The 21,608-nt window shown below is 36.7% G+C and overlaps 1 long non-coding RNA gene across 1 annotated transcript in view; it reads right to left on the bottom strand.

Annotated features, from left to right (window-relative positions):
• Positions 1–704: 704 nt before the first annotated feature.
• LOC141960751 (uncharacterized) overlaps positions 705–21,608 on the bottom strand; it is a 65,796-nt gene continuing 44,892 nt past the window's right edge. The window contains exons 3-5 of the long non-coding RNA XR_012633689.1: positions 1,790–1,872; positions 1,633–1,704; positions 705–1,548 (exon numbers count right to left, since the gene is read on the bottom strand). This is a non-coding gene — a long non-coding RNA (uncharacterized LOC141960751). The remainder of the gene's footprint in view (positions 1,549–1,632; positions 1,705–1,789; positions 1,873–21,608) is intronic.

Genomic DNA, 21,608 nt, shown 5'->3' with positions numbered 1-21,608 from the left:
AAGTTCCTGTTTTTGTAGAAATGAGTGAACTTAAAGATACAGGCTTATCTCTGAACAGTGTTGCCGAGAAGTCATACATCCATTGCAAACCCTTCCTTTTAATACTCTGCTGTCTCTGACCACAATAGTATTCAGTGATTAATAAAACCTGTGGATTCTTCTCTAGTAAATATTGCAATGAAAAAATATAATCTTCCCAAACATTACTTTTAAATAATGTCCAAACAATTTCAGGATTTAATTTGTTAGTGTGGTTATGCCTTTGAGGAACAGATTTTTTTTTTTTTTCCCGATAAATAGCAGTCTTGCATAGGATTGACAACTGATCTTTCATGATTGAAATATATTTTTATCATGTAAGTAGACTGGTAACACAAAGTTCAAGAAGCAACTACACAGGCGTCCTCCCATGATTGTATCCTGTTCAGTGCTACATGGTGAAACATGGATAAAACAAGAAGCACAGTACACAAGACAACTAACTGATACACTCAGGAAACCCTTTAATTAATCAGACTAAAGTATTGTTAATAGACCCCCATTATGAGGAGGAACAATACTAATGCTGTGTGATTACCTAACTTTTGGTTGCAGAATATCTGAGTTCTGCTGTCTAAAGGCTGAACTTACCTTGGATGACTGTGATGTGAGAAACGTAGACTGGTCCTTCTGTGTGTCTGACCAGGTTAATAGAGTTGTAAGGAAATAAGGAGAAAGTTGTGAGGTTTATTTACATTTTTATTTTCTCATTACTATCAGCAACACCACGAATGTGACATAGGTACCCAAAGTTTGCAATAATTTTACAATTTAACTATTGTTCCATTATTACTTCTGAATATACATTTCTCTGTCATCTTTCAGATCCCTAAAAAAGGCAAATGTAATAGTATTTGCTGTCTAATAGTATTTATGTAGGTGCTTAAGATCAATTTCATGTAAAATTAATCTTTTATTTGATAGAACATTTTACCTGAATCTTTGAACTCTGGCTCCATTTGTTTTTGTCATGACAAGTATAGAAGACATTTCAGAACTATTCCACAACACCTACTTAAAATAAGATTTAAATATTCTTTCCTCTTATGCTCAGAGTCCTTAGGAATGGATATGCATAAAATTGCCTGTATTGTTATTTATTTCCGCATACATACTGAATACAAATTTTTATGTTTTCAACGATGCTGTACCCTGGAAGGACAATATTCCAGAAAGGCAGTGATTTCTTTTTTTTTTTTTTTTTTCTAGTCAGCTGAGTTAAAGACAAACAAGCAAGCAAAAAGTGAATATCCCCAACTATTTCTTTGACCAGAAAAAAGTAGCCTGTAAGAAGTGTTTGCTTCTCACTACTGCTTTCAGAGCTGATGTTCCTCTCAATGGCAACTGTAAAATGTGGGGCCACAGTTGCATTCATTGTTCAGTGAGCTTGTCCACATAGTTAAACCCACCGACAGCAATGAATGTTGATTGTGACCTTTTTTGTAAAGCTTGGCAGAGTGGGGGAGAAACATCACGTGGTGGTTAGGTTGCTATCTTCGGTGTTAAGGCCTGAAAGCATGAAGTAAGGAGGAGGATGGTTAGCTGGAGGGTACAATCAACGGTCGATGGTTTTCACTTTAATTCCAAACTCACCGACAGCGTTGAATGTTCACTGAAGCAACCACTACAACAGAACTCCATTGACTTGACAGCATCCTCAAATGTCTGAAAGGAGGAGGGGGGGGAAATCAAATTTCACACAATCATTTTAATCATACAGTTGATGCAACTTCAGTCATTTTTCTCTTACCGATACCATCACCCTTCTCTGCCCATCCTATTTCAGTCTTTGTGCAAGGAGCTGGCAGTTTTCCAAACTTTCCAAACTTCTTTCTATGAAAAGAAAAGATATTTCACTTATTCAGGCTCTAACAATATAGGTTGGGGATCCAGACACAAGTGGATTAATGTTGTCTGTTATTTCACAAAACTGAACTTCACAGCAAAACAAAACACAAGATTCCATATATGAACAGAGCTGGCTAAGAGACTTATGAATCAGTGTTGCCAATTACAGATTGCCTAATTGAGTACAAATGTCTTCTGCTGACATGGTTCAGTTGGATTTAAACTTGCTTAGGATTGATGAAAACTACATTTTCCTTTAAGAAGGCTTAATTTCTCAATAACTGTCTTAGACAGAAGGCCATTTCTTTACAAATTGTCACACGTGCAGAACCTGTTATAGTTTCCAGTAGGAAAAAACATGAATGTGTATCAATACTTGATGAATTAAATTTCTTTTTATATGTTTTTTTAGGTGCCAACATGGTGTCCATATCATCACATCATAAAGTGCCTATTCTTAAAAATTTCCACAGTAGCACACTTTTTTCCAGTCTTCTTAGCTTTTCAACTCAAGTTGTCCTTATTCTTAATTCTTAATATAAATAAATAAAAACATTTAAAAAAAAATGTAGAGTTGCAATTTTCATGTTGTAGAGAAACGGTTTTAGAGGCTGCATCAGAAAGCAAAATATGGTAACCTAGGAATTTTACCTTATTTGTGTTTGTGAGCAGTTCTCCTATAGAAGGTGGTCTCGCAGCTCAGTTGGTCGGAATTCTTTTTTGTTAGGTCCACTCTTAGCTTGCTGCACTGAAATTATGTGACTGATTCATTGGCTTCTATGCATTGTTGTTTGTTTACTTTATCCTTTGGTAAAAGATGTCATACCCTTTGTCTTCCATTTCTGATTAATTTAAAAATCTTTATAAATGTTGGGGGTTTTGTCAAATTTGGCTGTACTTGCATAAAGGGGACCAACATCGAAAGACTGCATTTCATAAGTATTTTGTGAACAAACACCATGACGAGGACTTTTTCCTAGATGTTTGTTTCAACTAATTGCTCTTCATGTAGAGGTATTTATTACATCATTTAACTCAACTGTATTTTCTATCAAATATATCTAGAGTTATTAATATAGCCTATTGGAGAACTAGACAACAATGGAATCAACTAATTTTCTCCTTTATGGTAGATTAGATGTGTTTTGTTTAGAAAGGCCACTGTGATTATGACTATATCTGAAATCTAACCAATGTGGCTGTCAAACCCCTCCCCCCCCCCCCCCCCTTTTTTTTTTCCTTTGCTGATACATCCAGCATGGGATTATTTGCTGCCAGTACTTTAGCTCTGAAGTTTTGGGCTATTTTTTTCTCCATTTATTTGTACTGGCTTTTCCACAGTTTAATTCCATGGGTATTATGAAAAAAGTTCCTTACCCCAGCATGAGTGATGAGAGAATAAGGCTCTCCAACTCAGTAGCCGTTTGTGCATCTGCATCTGTTCAACATTGTTCTAGCCAAATGAATGGACTTTCTGGTTTATGGTTGCTCATATTTAATATCCACCCTATTATAAGCTTTCTTTCTGTACACCATTTCCTTCAGTACTTATTCCTGTGCTCTTATTCCCTGCTTTCATCTGTCACTTCATATTTCAGTATGAGGTCTTGCCAGCCTGATACCTGGCAGTTAAGATGAGGTGCAGGGCAAGGAGAGCACCGATGTAGAGCTTGCACCTGGGTGGATTGCATTTTAGAAGGAATTACTTTCACAGGTTGTTATTATTCCCTCTCCACCCCCCACAATGGAAAAACCTCAATATTTCCTTGGTTACCTATACTCTGTTGAAATGGGCTGAAACTTGTAAGTACAAAACCACAAAAAAATTTTCCTGAGCTCCAGCCCTGACTCCTGATGTGTGCAGGTTATGCAGGGTAAAAGTGCTTTCATCTTCGCTCGTCTTTTTTTTTTTTTTTTTTTTCCCAAATCCCAGCCTTAGCTAGCTGTTACAAATGCCAACTTTATTTTAAATTTTATTTCAGATCTGCAGGCTTATGTGAACATTCAGATTGGATGTATGGTTTTTTTTTTTATTTAAGGTTAGTAGGTCATAAATAAACCAAAGCACTTTCCTTGCTATGAGCAATAGGGTCATGGTGTACATGAAATATTGCTTTAAAAAATTGGAACCTAACATGAATTGACAGAGGTACATGAGGAAGTAGTACATTGTGTCACTGTAAAGGCCATAGGGATTTGGACTGCTAGAGCTGCCTGTCTTAGAAATAGATTAGGTATCTTCTCTGATGACCTGTACTTAATTTAAGTGACTGCCTTTGCCAGTCCTTCCAGAGGGCAACTGTGTGAAGTAGAGCATCTCATCTTCAGTCTTCAGTCCTTTTCTTCCTCTTGATGGTCTGACCTAAATTGAAGATATGGGTGTTGTGCTGCACAAACAGACAATTACTTCAATGCTACGTGAACTGCATCTTCACTTCCAATTAGTTAGTTTTTCCATTTTTGACCTTGATATCTTGAGTCAAAAGATTCAACCTCAAATGTTGAATGTCATTATACTGGTTAATACTGGCAGCTGTTAGACAGTACACTCCTGTTTAACAGCTGCCTTGTATAAAACAATAATACAAGCTCCCTTACCCTACTTAGAAATGGTGTCTGGAGCTGTGAAGTACTGCTCTGCCCTGCTTATTGCTTCACCTCTTCCTTTCTTCCTTTTCCCTCTCCCACATAAATGCTAGATGAAATATAAATGATAGATGTCAGACAGGTCTGGCTTGTAGGCTACTTCAGATGGCTGGTTTAATACTTGTAGCAATCTTACTGCTTGTACAGCAGTGAGATTGCTTAGGAACAAATAAAGTAAATACACAGATCTCAGGTTTGGGTGGTTTCTTATGATTTTAGTTAATTTCCCTAATGATGCATTAAAATGGTCTATTCAGATCGTACACTGATTAAAATAGTATGGTAACATATTTATATGGTAGATATTCTGCATGTCTTACAGCATCTGTTTTCTTTTGTTGGCATTGAATTGTTATTGGAAGGTGGAGTTAAGACTTTTCAAAGCCAAATATTCATTTGTAGAAAAGGAAGACCACAGAACAATAGTGATAATACTCATATTGCAAAGTTATCTCATGGATACAGTTGTTGGCTACTTCCACCTCCTGCTTGCTCTCCCACAGTCTGTCAACAGGCTTCCAGTTATACACTTGGGGACCGGAAGAAATACAATGCATGAATGTATTTTTAATAGTGTTGCAAAAGTGAATTCCAGTGGCAGTGTCTAAAAATGGCACTAAGATGCTTGGGGTCAGGTTCTCAACTAGTGTAAACTGACACAGCTCCACTGACGTCAGTGGCATCTGCGTTTACACCAGCTGGCACCTGGATGCTCACCTGGAAGTAGAATGATCCGTTTTCAGTTCTTATCAACTTTTCTGTTTTTTGTTGTGTGTTCATATTTTTTATTAAACCTTTTTCAAATGACAAATTTTCATGTTGTATTGGCATTTTACCTGCAATAAATTAGCAGTAATACTAAATCTAAGTAAGTATTGACACTGCTGTGCTTCTACCAAAAGGAATTAAATTCAGCTGACTGCAGTTATTAGAGATTCAATTTATTCTTGGATGATTTTGGATTATATGCTGAAAGAAAAACTCTGTGCAGCTATCAAGAGGAAGTCCTTTTTCTGACAAAATGAAAAGTGTTTGTTTCTTCCATGGTATTAAAAACTGCAAGCACAGAATACAATAACTTCCAATGTAATCTAAGACTCTCACTGTATTCCACAAACACTAACTGCAATAGTTTCTGCAGTGCCTTGGAGTATAGCATTGGCTCCTAATTACTAATGCAGTAATTCTAAGGCCGATGTTTTCTGAGAAATCCAACTAGACAATCACAATGTTTTCATGTTGCCTTCAACCTGTGGAAACATCCTTGTAAAACTCTCCTGGAAAAAAGATGTTTTGAGGAGTATTTCACCATTTACTGGAGTACAGCCATCTCTGGAGAAAAGTAGCAGCTGCATAACATCTTGAAGCACTAGTGCATGCCAGCTTGAGACAGGAGGGAAAATTGTTTAAATTCTGCATTCTACAATGTTGCTTTTTTGTACATTATGTTATGAAGAACTCTAAATTTATGCAGAATCATCCTGGCTCTTGCTCATGAAATAAGGGGACAATATCTTGGCACGCTAGAAAACTCTTTTTGAAGTGAAATAATAACCACGAGATTTTTTAAAAACTAAATTAAAACTTGTTTGACATGCATAGCCATTACAGAACAATCTGCAGTTCATTGAGTCCTATCCGAGTTCTGCTGGCCCAGAAACCAGGACACTTCCAGGTATGCTAGTTTGTGTGTTTGTAGCATTTGACTAAGTTTTTAGTAAGTCTGCTGTCCTAAAATTGACTGTGCTCTTGAAATTAAGCCTGTCAGATAATATTACATGTCTACAACACAGACTGAGGTGGGATGCTGATTAGCCAAGCTAATTTAGGAACAGAACAAATTGAGGAGCAGCAATGATATTTGTTCAATCAAATATCTGATTGCACTTCCAGGAATAATTTAGTTGCAGAGTTCAAAACTATGCTTTGCCCCTTAGAATTTTACCTGATAAGTATTTTGTTAAATTTTGGTATTAAAGACCCTTCCAAAACAAAATTTAATGTAAAAATATCCAAGGCAATATTCTCTTTTTGCTTACTGCTTTAGATTTACTGTACCTCAATCAACATAAATTCTTACTCTTACCTAAAAAATCATAGTTGCATTCACGTGCTCTAAACAGACTTTTATATCTGACCTATTGAGCCCAACTCTGCAATTTACTACTTCATGTTGTTAGTCCTGTTTGGAATTGTAAGAGCTTTTCCAACGTACAGGATTGCGGCACTGGACCTATCAGCTTTGCTTTTTATTTGAACCCAAGAAATTGGTGAATAAATTCTAATACTGCCTGCAGTTTCCCAGCCTTTTGGATGACAATTCTCCACTCTTTGTTACTGGAACACATTACTATTTATGGAAGATATGCACATATTTCAGTGTCCATAAATCACATGAAAACATCTGTTCTTTAGATCGGTAGATGGAGTATGGTAACTGCTTTTTACATTAATATCCATGAAGTAATGCTCACCTACTGACATTATGATTAAACTTAAATATTTTAGCAAATATTTCAGTAATTTAACTTTCCAGGCAATGTAAGTCAAAACAGTAGAAACTGCAAACACAGTCTGGCATGAAGTTCTCTGTGGTCTGTACCCAAAAAATGTCAAATGGAAGTTGTGTGATAGAGGGGGTAAATATTAAGAGCTACATGATCAGCTCAACTAAAACACAAGACGTTCTGTTAGTAATTCTCTGTTCTCATTACTGCCTTTGAAGGGAATTTCTTACCCTCCCCCTTCTTGTGATAGCCTTAAATGGGCAATCTTTTCTCATCTGATGAATCTGGATTGTGTGTAGCAGCCTACATTTTGTCTTAGTAGTATGATCTATTTCCCATGTGATCCTGCAGGCAAGATTCTAAGGCCAATAACTGTGAAGCTGCACTCAGAAAACATATGGTACATGTGGAAACCAAGACTGCGTACAAGTTAAAATGTAAGATGTGGGAAAGACAATATTGCATGATAGGATGGGTGCTGGATGAAAAGGCAGGGGATAAGAGTTTTCTTATTCTGTCTGTCTTCAATCTCAGTGGTAGTATTTTTACATAAAGTGTTTTCAGCTACAAAGAGAAGAATCTTCAGGGTGTATCCTGTTTAGCATTTATGTCAAGCATTTATCTGGTTGTCATATGAACAGAGACTTGGGATTCAATGGTTGTTTTTCAACATCTCCTTTGTCATTGGATTTATTTTATGGGAACGGAGAATGTCAGCATAGCAACTGAATTTTCATGGAATGAAACTATGTATAAAAATGGAAAGTAAAAATATTCTGTGTTTCTAGAAGTTATTGAATCCTCCTGCAGTCAATAAATTTCAGTTCATTACCTGCAGAAAGTGGGCTCATTACTTTTAACTTGCCTACTAAACCTCTTGGTTTTAAAAACCCCAAACTGCTTCAGAATGAATGGGGATCCCCCATCTTAGGATTTCTGGAGTATTTCAGTATAGTTTTTATGTTGTCTTTTAGGTTCTTCACAGTGATTACATGAAATACATTCAGAAAAACATGTTGAGGGGCTTTTAAAGTATTTTGTTTAATTTGTGTTTTCAATTTTAAATTATTTTAGAAGTTACAGAAAAGGTGCTGTTTGAGTGCAAGTTAGTTTAGGGATTCTCCACGTGTCTCTATCTTGCTGCCAGAGCAGAGTGCAGTAACAACTGGCTTTAATATCCCATCCCCCTCTTCTTTCTGAGTCACCATAGGAATGAACTGTGAGAATTACCGAATTCAAATAATTATGGTCCTGCTGCACAAAGTTTCTTTTGATCAAGAGCAAGTCATTTGAACCCTAATGTTTAGTGGGTAATACTTACAGCCTCATAAAAGTGTAGTGATGGCTGATATCTCATAGTGCTTTGAACATGTGAAGTGCTATATAAACAATATAGGGCTATTGCACACAACTCAAGCTATTAGCATTTGAGGCACACTGCCCCAGGCCCTTAGAGGGGAAATCACATCTTCACTGGAAAAGAGGCACCTTTTTGAGTTCTGTCTGCTTCCAGATTAAGTACTGGGATCTTTCTAGGTAGCATGTAGATATAAAAAAGTATGTTTTTTCAAATACCATGCTTATTACACAGTACTGGATACTAACTAAAGGCAGACAGCATTCAGTTAGAACTGTGAATCTGAAAATGTAAGGATGGTAAATCATTGCCTGTTTGCACGATTTCCTTTGCTGTAATTGTATTTTGGCATTCTTGCATTTTTTCCTTTGTGAAATTTCTGCATGCAAATCTCTGTTGCTAGCATACCCAGTATATTTCATGTGTAATTTGAAACAGATGAGAGATGATGCTTCATCTTTGTTCCTAAAAATATCACCATACTTTACACAAGTTAGACCACAATTGCAATTTGAGAGTATGTTAAACACTCCATGGGTGTCTGAGTGTAAATGCTGGTGAAATCTTGTTCTTAAGATATCAATGCAAGTTAAGAAAATAGAGGGGCACTTCCTAAACAGCTGATGTAATATCTGTCTATTAGATCTGAAAGTACTGCTCAGATGGGAACAAAGTTTTCATAAGATTGGTAGAATTGCTTGATTTGCTTCATTTTGACTCTCCATCACACATTCTGTATGCTCTCATAAACAAAGGCTCTACTGCTTAGGACCCGCAAGATATGTCTATCTTGCAATCACTGCAATATGCAGTCTGGGGTAGGAGAAAGGCTCATGGCTATCTTCAGGAAGAAGAGGAAATTCCTTGAAATCTTTTTATGCCAGTCATTGCTTCAATTTAAAAACAAAACAGTTGTTTAACAGCCTTTTTGGTCCAAAGTTGGCAAAACATTCTTTTTGCCTTTTAGTGGTGCAACTTCTTATTTTCAGCAGCAGAGACCATTCTAAAGAACAGCATTTTTCTGCTTGCTTGTTCTTTTTGTCTTGAGCTAAGCTTTTAGGCATGTTAAATGATGTAAACAAGTTTTGGATTTTTGTTACTGTTATCTAGGAACAACCATTCAAAACAAATATGCTATTGACTCAGCCCTACAAAGCTCTGAACACAGAATAAGCTCAGAATTTGAAGGACTGGGCACACAGTTTAAATATTTAGCATAGCAAAACCCATTGCAGTACAATTACTTGTACTGGATCCAATGATTTACAGCACAAATACGAAGCATAATCCCATGTATTCAGGGAGCAAATGCCTAGTTCTTTTACTGTTTTCTGTTGGTGTTTTTTTTTAAGCAAAGGCCAACACACACAAACCACTTATTTTCTGCCCTGGCAAAGTTATTTTTAAGTAATACATATTCTTCTAAAGAAAAATAGCCTACAGTAAATAGATACAAGATTGCAGTAACTATTATAAAAGCCTTATCTTTATTGTCAAAAAATGGTGTGCCCTCAATGTTTTTAATCTGCCTGTATTTTTGTAGCACTCTCGATATCCTCCTCCTTGTCCGTGTTGAGCTCAGCTGCCCTTTGAAAAGCTCTTTGTGCTCCAGTGACCACTTTAAACTCCCTATTGACAAAATTAAGCTGGACTCCTAATTTATTTTTCCAACAGAAAGTGTGAGTTGAAAGTGGTCATTGGCCCAAAAACCTATGGTGAGAGCAAAGATGATTTTACGAGGAAGGGGGAGTGATGTTTTCTCTCCTTTTCTCTGTCCTTCAATCCCCTTCTGCTAATTTCTTATAACTCTCTTGCTTCTTCCAAGAGTCCCAGGAAACTGCAGTTCCTACATGCCTTCCTGAAGTTTCCCTTTTTCAGCTCCACAGCAGCGACGTTTCCCTTTTTCAGCCATCTACTAAGGAAGGGTAGGCCAGTAAATAATGTTTCGGACCTTGAATGAAACTGCTTTGCGAATCCAAATTCTGTCTCTCAAAACGTGGGAAGACTTACTGGAAGATTGGCATTGAAGTAAATGCGTGAATGGGATGAGGGAAAGCAGGTATAGCCAAATCAAGTGGAGATTAAACCATTCCCTTTGTTTCACATTTACTATGAGTGTGTTTAAAAATACATGTAAACACACATGCAAACATAGTTTAATGTGATGGAAGAAAGGGAAATGTCTCTTCTAAAATTTAAGAGGATCAGATTTGTACATCTATAACATCCATAAGGCTCAAACATAATCAAAATGTATTTCTACAAAACTGGGTCTTGCTTTTCTTCAGTACCTAATACATTTAAACACCCAACTTGTAATGATTTAATAGTTTTGGGACTAAGTGGATGGCATTTTATGCAGTCAGCACCTTCTCTGAAAATCTCTAGAGATCCACTATTGCCATCTCACTAACCACTCCTAATCAACAAATCATAATCTGAACAATTATAGATGACATTGGCTATTCTGAGAAGTTTTGTTTCTGCATTGATACCTTCTTGGATTTATAAAAACCTTTCTTGTTTATGTACCTACCGATTTTCATGTAAAGAGTAATCAGGGAGTTTGAAGGTCACAGATTAAAATTTCTGTGCTACTTAGAGGTGCTCTGTTTGTATTTTTCTTTAAAAAATCTGGATTAAATTCCATTCAGTGGAAGGCTCCATCACTTAAGTCCTATGGTAACTCTATACTCCAAACATCTAATGCAGAGACATTATGCTGGCTTTTAGAAGATAGGGTGAATTTCATTCTTAGTGAATATGACCCAGGTGCTAAAAAGCTGTAGCTAAAAGTGCTAGGTTAAAAGCACAAGTCAGCTAGGTACATAAATATTACATGGCTATATCTTTAATGGGTTCCTGTCGTAGACTTGCTTTGTTTAAAGATTTCCATAACCCTGCTGATTTATTGCATCTTTTCTAGAAGTATGCTGTTAGCAGGAAACTCAGTTGAAGCACTTTCAATCATGTTGGAGGATCATTATACTTTCACTTGAATAACTAATTAGTTGCAAGAAATTAACCACTGCTGTTTAGCACAAAAACACTTCCAAGAAGGGCTTTCATTTTTGTTGTGGAAAATGACCTCAGGCACTTGAGGAGGTGGGCAGACGGGAGAAATAATGATCCTGCTGTCTTTTAATATAACTTTTGTTTTCAATTCAACCTGATAACTAGCAGGCAGCATAACTTTCTGAATAGGGCACTGCACTTGGACTTGGGATAAATATGTTCTAATCTTGCCGGTCCCATGAATCTGATGGCTGACCTCATCCCAGTGATTGAAACTGGTTTAAGGTTCTAAATACTGTCCCTAAAGGCTGTGGGAGACAGAATATGAGACTGAGGAAGAAATAAATTAGTAAACAGGATGGAAGGAAGAATATAATAGTACCAAAGAAAGGATACAGCCAGTCTGTTTGTGTCTCTGGAACTTATTTTTCTTCTTGTGAACTGATCATGCTTAATTGGTGTATGAGGGTTTTATTGTCATATGCTGTTCACAGCACTGTTAATATAATGTAAGACACAGTGCAGTGGGGAAGGAGAATAAAGAACAGCTAAAATACTTAGCAATTTGCTCCACTTCTCCTAGGGCAAAAACTGGAAGGAAATTGAAGACAATGGTTTCTGAGATCTAGATTCTTGTCTAATATATAAAATCCATTTAATGAGTCAATAACAGAGTGACAAATCCTGGTCACTTTTTTTGCTGGAACTGCAATTTCACTCATGCTATTCGAGAAATATACATGTAACATATTTCTAAATTATAAAATAAAAACCTTATGATGCATATACAGATCAGTCATCTCCATGCAGTCTTCTCCTACCTCTATTGCAGAGGCAGTAAATCCCTCAAGTATTTGGAGAAAAAGAGAAGTATCATCCAGAAATATGAAGACAAAGGGGAAGGGAAGCTTATGGGTATTGCTTTATCCCCCCTTCCTTCTCTCTGCTCACACTTGCAAGATTAGAAAGTTAAGTCCTTGATATGTGTATCTGAGATGCAATGATACAGAAATGCTGGGAATTATTCAGTGCAAAAAGGGAGTGGGCTAGTGTAGTCATGACAAACTCCTCCTGAATATCAAAAATAAGGGTAGCACTACCCCATTCCTATAATAATTTTAACACTTTTCGCCTCTCTTCTGTTCTTTGCCTTCTTTCCAATACTTACTCTCAAGCACCTATTTTGGGTCCCTGAATGTTAGGATCAGAATCTCATTCAGCTGTTTGTGATTATATTTGATTACCTGCATAGTGTAAGTGTCTTCTGAAAATATTCACATAAACCTAGTACTTGCTGGATGTGTGGTTTTTTCCTTTTTTTTTTTTTTGGCTGAGTTTACATGAGAATACAGGAGAGAGGAAGGTCATGTCTGACTTTTTTTTGTGGGGGAGGTTTGCATATGTGCATGCCAGGAAATCTAACTTCATACGGACGAAAACAGCAGAGCTGCCTTCTAGAAAGAGGACATGAGCAATGCCATAACATCTTCAATCAAACCCATGAGATAATTTTTTTTTTTTTGAGCAGCTATGGGACAGACAATTTTAGATTGCACGTGTTGCCACTAAAACAAATCAGCACAAACATAGGCAGCCAGAAGCCTTTGTGTTTATACATGTTCAAGTCACTCTGCTTCAGGATAGCCGTGCATAAGAGCATAGGAAAAAGGAAAGGAGAAGGGCTTAGTGAAAGCTCTTTACTACTTTCTAGAAACCTACCTACCAGGGTTTTTAAAACAATATGTTACCATGAAACTGCACACAGGGATTTTCAAAAGGATCAAGAGATTTTAAAAGACCCCTTCCCTTGACACTCAGCAGAATTTCTGCTAATTCCAGTACTTGCTGTTGTCCATCACTGAAAATGCAATCTGAGTGCAAGAATATCACAGAAATGTGTTCAAGTCAATGCAATGTATCTTTCAGATGAATGCTATGCAATAGCCTAAGATTCTTTATTTCTAATATCTCTGGCTCATCCAAACTATGCAGACACACACTTTGTAGTAATTACAACTGAATAATATATAACTGAATATAAAACCATTAACAGACATCCAAGTTATAGGCTGTTGACAGATGTCTCAATTTTCCTTTCCCATTTATGAACATATTCTCTGTTTTGCTCCTATTACCTAATTTTTACTTGCTCTTCCATTTTGATCTTTAACAGTTCAAGCTTAATCTGTCTTCAAATAACAGGTGCTGACTTTGAGAGTAGCTTCAAACTTCAGTTTGGACTTCTGCCTGCTGTTCAGATTAGGTTCGTTTGAGTTCTCACTCAGATCTAAATCTTGAAATTCATTCCCACTTGGATACTCTTATTCCTGCCACACTAACTATTGACTTGCTAATGTTCAGACATCAGTTGTCCCTACGCTGTGGAAAATATATGGTCCTTCATAGTTTCGTATAATCAAAATAATTGGAAAATGTGTAGTCTAAAAAACCTAAATATCTACAGAGAAGAGAATGCAAGACTCTGCTTTAAAGGAAAACCTTTGAAATACGATTAAAATAAATAGGCAGCTGTGTTTCCCTTGCATTTACACTTCAGTTATTGGATGAAATTACAAAGCACAAAGGCTGATCATGAATGAATCAACAGCAGTATAACCCTAGACCTCCTTACTGAGAAAATGTGTCTATACAGACTGAGTACATTAAGCCAAGACACTGAGGGACAAGCAGAGAAATATCACTTTAAGTGGATTATAGGAAAAAACATGTAACTATGTTTTATTCTTTCTATTAGGAAACTCCTATGTATTAGTTGTGTGTAAACATAGCTAATTTTCTGTTTCAATAGCTGTGCCTGCATGTAGTTGAAAAGACCAAGTAAACGAGAAAGTAGGTTGGGTTTCAGAATACATTTGAGAATCCTTGCTTTGATTTGGCCTATGCTGAGTAAACCAGATGTGAAGGAATTAGCTCCTAAAGTGCATTCTAGGTGATCTCAGACAAATGGAAAGAAAGTTGCACTGCGAATTGAAAAAAAGGTTCTGAATTGGAAAGTGTATGCTTGTTTTTGCCTGGTATAGTCCAGTAAAAATTTTTTTTCCCCATCTTTCCCTACCCTTTTCTCCTCTACTGGGGGTATAAACCAACCTTATTTGTCTTCCTTTCTGGTTTCCCAAGGTGTAAGTCTGTAAACGTGTCTTCATGCTGATGAGCAAATATGTTTCTGTAAAATTTTACAATGCACAAGCATTAGAAGTTTGTACACCTCATCAATTTATTCCAGTTTGACGTTCATCAACAAAACATGGCTGCTTTTCTCAGATGGTCAGCAGTTTTCCATTCAGACCCGGTGGTGATGAATTGGAATTTCTATAGTTCAAAACTCCTTGTAAGTATAGTGAATGAGTATAAATTCACTCTCTTTATAATTACAAAACCTCATTGGAGTCTTACAATTCTGAGTGGAAATAGGGATAGTTTTATTGGTCAAAAACCCCCTGTACTTTGCAGATTATACTGTGTCCCGTGAAAAGAGAATTAACAGCCTTTCTTGCATTATGGCTTCTTTGTGCCTAACATGTTTGATGTATATTATAGATGTTTGTCAGAGATGCATAGTCCGAAGCTGAATGATGAACAGGGTCTGCATTCTATTAGCTTTGGCATTCATCCCAGGATTTTTTTTCCCAGTATCTTTATTTAAAAAGAGAAAGGAAAAATTAATGTAGTCTTGGGGCTTAGGACCTACTCTTTCTCATTCTTTCTTGTGCTGTTTTAAGCCTTTGTATAGCACTAGTATCAACTATTCAATCAGTGTCTTTGAAAAGCACCTACCAGGCTGCCAGATTCCTGATGCAGAGAAGCTAGATGGTGCCAGAAATCAGTCACTCTGTGCTAAATATTGCTGCTGGCTCCACTCCCTGTCTCTCAGAGTCTGTAGAAGTCTAATCTTCTGTTCTTCAGTGAAAGGATGGCAGGATTTAAAAACGCCATCTGAAGTTGCTGTTACATAACAAATGTCTTGCCATCCTGCATGGTTAAGGAGTTAAACTGGTTTCTGGTCTCAAATGGTAGCAAGGTCCTCTTTTTTTTTTCCTTTTGCTGTCTTTTATTATATGGAATACCTTTATGCTCAGCTACTGTGGTGCTTGTCATTCAGTTCTTCACTTGTCAAGACTTAAGTTTAGTGAATTTACAAATTCTTCTATTTTAAACAAAGTGTTTTTTCTGCCAATCGAGCCTAAACATCAATATCAAACTTCTAAAACATGCACAGAATGCCAACTAGCAGAGTACCTGTAAAGCACTACTGCTGCCCCCACCTTTTACCACCTAGATGATGTCTATACAGAGTTGGCAAACTGAAAATTAAGATGGTGTAATATTATGACAAAAATTAATAAAAGTAATGCTGAAGCTGATGTGCAAACAAATCTTTTCATAATTGTAAATACATCTCCATGGTATTTACAGTTTTTATAGAAACCAGGGACCTTCCCAAAAATACCAAGCCTTTGATTGTATAAAAAATAGAATGAATTTTCCAATCACACTTACAATATGCAAACAATTTTTAGTAGACATTTAAGACAATCATTACAAAATTAGTCTAGTGTGTAAACCTGATCAAGCTTCATTATTTTGCTTAAATGCATTCCACAGCTGGCTTAGGTGCTCATCTAGCACACAGTACCTAAACTCAAAATCTGAATACTCAAAACACCCTCTTCAGTGCTTGTCTCACTATGGAGGTGTCCAAAGCCCCATGCCACCAAAATATCTGCCAGATGAATTCCGTATTGCTCAGGCCAGGCTGGTGCTGAGCATTGCTCTGCAGAAGTGCCCTGCTGGCCTCGCTTCAGCATGTCTTGCACAACAGGCTGAAGGAGCATGCGGTTCCCCTCCCCTCTGCTTTCTGCTCCTTTGAGCAGTCATTGGAGCCAATCCTAAAGATAAGGGAAGTTGGTGTCTCGGTTACCAAGCTGTAGCTGAGCAAACTCTCTATTGCCAGCTGAATATTTAATTGCTCTTTGCAAACTGTGAAAGCTTATTGAGGAGGCATTTGAGAGCATTTTTCAATCAGAATATCTGGTCATAGGTAGGGAGCAGATCTGTGTTCAAAATCCCATTGGGAAAGCAGGTCTTCCATGCCCTGTGTGGGTAAGCTATTCCTTGGGAGGGAGGCAGTACAAGTGCCTGCTCCTTTGTCAGTTGGAAGAGGAGTGTTTTCAGAGCCAAACTCCAGGAGAGAGTCCCTGGTCATATCACTGTAATGGCAGCAACATTAAACCCAAAGTTTCAAGGCTGCCGTTCTAGGCCTGTGATCCTCACTATTTGCCCACGTAATTTAGTAGCATTCTCTTCAATCTGCGGACTTCCGAGTGTCTTTTTACATGTGTAGTTCTCTAAGCAATATATATAACTGCCTAGATATAAATATTTATGGGTATTTTGGGTATAGATGCTTGGATAACTGTAACATTATTTCTATAACTTCAGTCCTTCAGTTGCACTAACCTGTCTTCATGGCTTCCCCCCACCACCACAGAGAAATGGATGTAATCATTGCAGGTTTTGGTTGACTCCTCTCATCCTTAACTAAGAAGCTAATATATTTGTTTCTGGATGTTCTGCTTTCTTCTTAGACCTAACTTGATATTGCTCCTTCTGGTGAAGTGACAGCTCATGGGTGGTATGTGACACAGCACAGCCAAGAAATCTGTGTGCAGGATGTGTTTTCTCCAGTTGGATAGTTTTCCAGGAAGAGGTTTAGCAGGTAAACCAGAGCCACAAAGTCTGTTTCAATTATCAAAGGGTTTAGCATCAACTGCTAAATCTAGACATCTACTGTATGAACCCAGTATTTATGCATATGACTGAAAATGTCAATATATGAATTTGAAGATCTGAGAAGGATTTTTATAATGCAAATTAGCTTTTAGCTAAGCCACACTGAAAGTAAACCTAAGATAAAAGAAAACAATAATCCTATGGACCTAACTGCAGAGTTTATTTCTACTTTCTACTATTACTCTGCCAGCAAGTAGTTGGATGGCCCAGATATAAACAGAAGGTTCATTATATCTTAAAGTTCTTTTCTGGAGTTAAAACGATGGGAAAGAGCTCTGAGATAGATTTCTTGTTTTAAAGATTATGAATATGAATAATTACTAGTGGGAGTAACCTATAACCTTCAAGACAGTTTTTCTCCTGTGTGTGTGTGTGTGTGTTTAAAATAAAAAAAAAAAAAAAAAAAGCTTTGATAATCTTTACTTTGATAATGTTATGATGTACCTTCGATATATGGGCATCTTAAGCCTTCCTTATCTGCAAAGCTGAACCTTAAAAAGTGCTATGCAGTTTTCTTCTACTGAATACGCCAACTAGAGTGTCTTAAAAAAGTGAGTTTTCTTCTTTATATGGGGATTTTCTAAGAAGGGATTTTCCTATTTAATTGACTTTGGAAGGAGTTAACTCTGTATTTTGAGCTTCCTTATCCATGTTCCACCTGACTGTGTTAGACTGCTTTATTACTGAAACTTTATACTGATAGTTTTTGTTTATTATTCAGAAGATTAGGTAATTGAAAATAATCTAGTTACTCCTCTCTAGATGCCTTTGGGGATACTTGGAAAAACTAATTGTAAAAATGTGCTATAGTATGAATGTTGCTGACTTTCATTTGATTCTTCATTCATTAATTTGAGACAATAAAGGAGAACAAATGTTGCTTATGTAAAATAAGCTGAGGGTGCAGAAACATGGAAAACATGCCTATTCTTGTGAGAGGTGTGGTGTGCCATAGTTTATGATGAAGTGCAGTTGAAGAGCTGTTATGACTAAGATGGATGCTGCCTAATGCAGGTCTGGTAGAGCTACTGTTTCTGATTATGTATTTCTTCCCTTCACCTTCCCAACTTCTCCCACCACTGCAGCACTGTCCTACATTTTCCCTTCATGGGGGAGGAAGAGCTTATGGGGGAATACTAGTTGGCAACAGAAGCATGCTTCCAGCTGGACTCTAATGATAAAATTCAGAAATATGTTGGAAAAATGCACTGCAAGAAGGGAAAAGAAGAAATAATAGCTTCGGGAGATATCATTCTGTTGTGAACTGTGGCAATGTAGATTGCATCACATGGGGTTATGTGTCTGTGGCTTATGACAAGCTGGTAATTATAAACTGAAGATAACTCAGTGCGATGTTTATATAATTTCTTGTTAAACTTGTCATGGATATTCACTTGAGATGTGATTCTATTTAGGTTTGGTTTTTTCATCATACTGTATTCACATTATTTTCTAGTTTTCTTATGTTTGGAAAAAAAATAATCAGAAACCTTGTCCTAGATCAGGCAATAGAGGCATTTTTTTCAGGACCAGAAGGCAGGCATAGATGTTTCTATGGGTTTGGGAAGCCTTTTTGGATGGGTTTTGGTTTCTTTCCTCCTGAAATATCACTGTCCATATTTTTTCAAATCAGAATTAGGTACTTAATAATGAAAATTGATAATGCTTTAACTGCAGATACATGAGTGAAAATATGTGTCAAAATTTGCAGCCTAGAAAGAGGTCTCTAGACGAGCTCAGCAAAACAGTTCACAGATTATGCTAATTCATATTCACTCTAGAGAGTATCTATGGCAAATTGCCTGATTATAAAAGTAATTATTAAACTGATATGGAAACTCTCCCTACTGTCGTAACGTAAATTTTCTTCTAATTTGTTTGATTTCTAAATCTACAACAGTACTTAAAAATCATAGCTTTGGTAGCCTGGCTACAAGATTCTCTAAAGCCCTATGCATATGAGTGATGATAAACAGTGAAAAGCCCAGAGTAGACAGATAGTTTATATTTCATTGTCCTCTTGAATCCCATCACATGTGTTTGAATATAGGTGCTTGCTATTTGACTATGCAAGAAAATGATTAAATATGTATAATTGGATTTTTGAATGTCCAAATTAGGTATTACAGACAGTTGTGCTACTCTTGCATGCAAGTTGAAAAATGGAAGGCAAGGAATTTATTTAGAGAAAACAGACTAAGTGTAAGGATGTAAACATGACTAAATGTAAATAGATCTGGATAAAGGGGGATCTTTGAGACACAAGCAAAACAGACTTTTTTGATGGTAAAGAGTGAAAAAGGATTTTAGAGCATCAAATATTTCTGTGTTTGCTGGATCTTCCAGAGCAAAAACTTTCTGTGTAGTTGAGAAGCAAAATATTTCTGCATTGGTTTTTGTAAAGGCTTGTTTCCATCAGCACTCCGTAAATAATATTTGCTTGAAAAGGTACTGATTTAAGCATTTAATTTTGTGTCTTTCTATATAAAAATTGAAGAATGCATATATTGGAAAAATAGTATACCTATTTCATTTTGATACATCCTAAATTGAATAATAAATGGTATTTTCTTGGATTTAAAAAAGAAGATATGAAAATATGTATATAACAAGGTATAAAATTGAATGTATTTAATCACTAATATCCCTGACAATCATGAAAATATACAGTCTTAACTTCAGGCTTCTGATTTGTAAGAAGGGATACAGAGAGTTCAGATCATTCTCACTTAGTTTTGGTTTGTGTTTAAATACAGTCCTCTCCCTAATTCATCATAATAATCAGTGGATTTCTATTGATGAGGTTAACAGGGACATATCAGTAAGTTTAAAAATGGACCTGGTTTCCCAGTTCAGAGCAGGGATAAAGGGGAAGGTATTCTAGTGTTTCTCCAGTAAGCTCTTTCTTTTTATACCTGAAACACAAATTACAGCCAGCTAGCGGCCAAGCATGAATTAAATCTTTGGCGTGTAGTACCGTATCTTTTCAAACAGATGTCTGAAGAGCGTACCTAGTATTTTTACCCTTATTTAAAGGCCAGAGGCCAAAATATTTATTGAACCAACTAAAGGAAGAAAACTCTATGTAGAGATCTCCAGTTCTTAAGTAATCAAACCTAGCATCTCTTAACAGATATTTTTGAGGAGTTGCCATATTCACTTATAAACAGTGAGTTGTTTCAGGAGTAGCTTTGGGCTAAACAGTGTATATTTAGAGTAGGTTTCCAAAAAGGCCTACTGTTACTTTACTTTGCTCTCTATTAAGTTAGATGGGAACATTGTGGTTTGAGCTCGAGGGCAACTGAGCATCAAAAACTATCTTCCAAGGATCATCCATGTCTAGATTAAGTGATCATTTCTAAGTCATTTAATACACCATTAGGTAGTGGTCTAGACTAAATTGAGAGCACATACCAAGAGTTACCATAGGGTAGTATTTGACATACCACAGCTATTTCTTTTTGCAAAGGAGACCATAAGTCACAAAGACCAGTTAAATGCTATAGCTAAAATGTAGATGTTCTTCCACTTAAGTAATTGGCTTGATGATGTAAACCTACATGTAGAGTTATTACTAAATAAATGTGTAAAGTTTTGCCTCAGATTATTACTGACATGTTAGCTGAGGCTGGTATTTCCATTCTTGGTGATATTTAAAAATTGATTGGACAAGGCACCCAGCACAGGATAAAGACAGGTTTGCTCTGGTTTGAGCAGGACACTGGACCTAGGGTGAGGTACTGAGCTCCCTTCTGACCTCACTTATTTCAGAAGTCTCTCTGATTTCAGTCATTCTGAGTATATATTGATGACGCTTGATGGAACTCCTTCGGAGGCACTTCCATTGATAAAGATATTTCAGACAGCTCAAGACTTTAAAGTAGATCTACATGGTTTTGTCAGCTGTTTGAGACAAACTTGTATATCTGAAGGGTGCTCTGAGCTTCCTGTTCTAAAGGTCAGGAATAAGTATATCTTTCTGATCATTGACACTTTAGAAAAAAATTATATTTGGGATCTTCATATGTGTGCATAACTCCAGCTCCTATAGTGTGGTGTGTTTTTTGTTGTGGTGGTTTGACTGTGTGAGGGGGTGAATTAATAGGTGGGGGGAGTTGTGTTTTGCTTCCAAACTCTAACGCCAAATCATTGTAGCTTTGGATGACATTTAAAATGGAGTGCAGGAGAAAAATAAGACATTACATTGGAGGGGAAAAACAAAAGAAATAAAGAAGCTAGGTCACTCTCAAAATTCTCTCTTCTTTTAGGAAAACAAGTAAAAGAATTTCAACATTTAAAAAGAAAACTGTAGGCTGATTTTTCTCTTCCCTTCCCCGCACCCCCCCCCCCCCCCCCCCCAGTGGAAACAAATTTAAAAGTTTAAT

This window comes from Athene noctua, chromosome 5 (assembly GCF_965140245.1).
Source record: "Athene noctua chromosome 5, bAthNoc1.hap1.1, whole genome shotgun sequence".
NCBI classification, from domain to species: Eukaryota; Metazoa; Chordata; class Aves; order Strigiformes; family Strigidae; genus Athene; species Athene noctua.
This window is presented reverse-complemented; position numbering and strand designations above follow the sequence as displayed.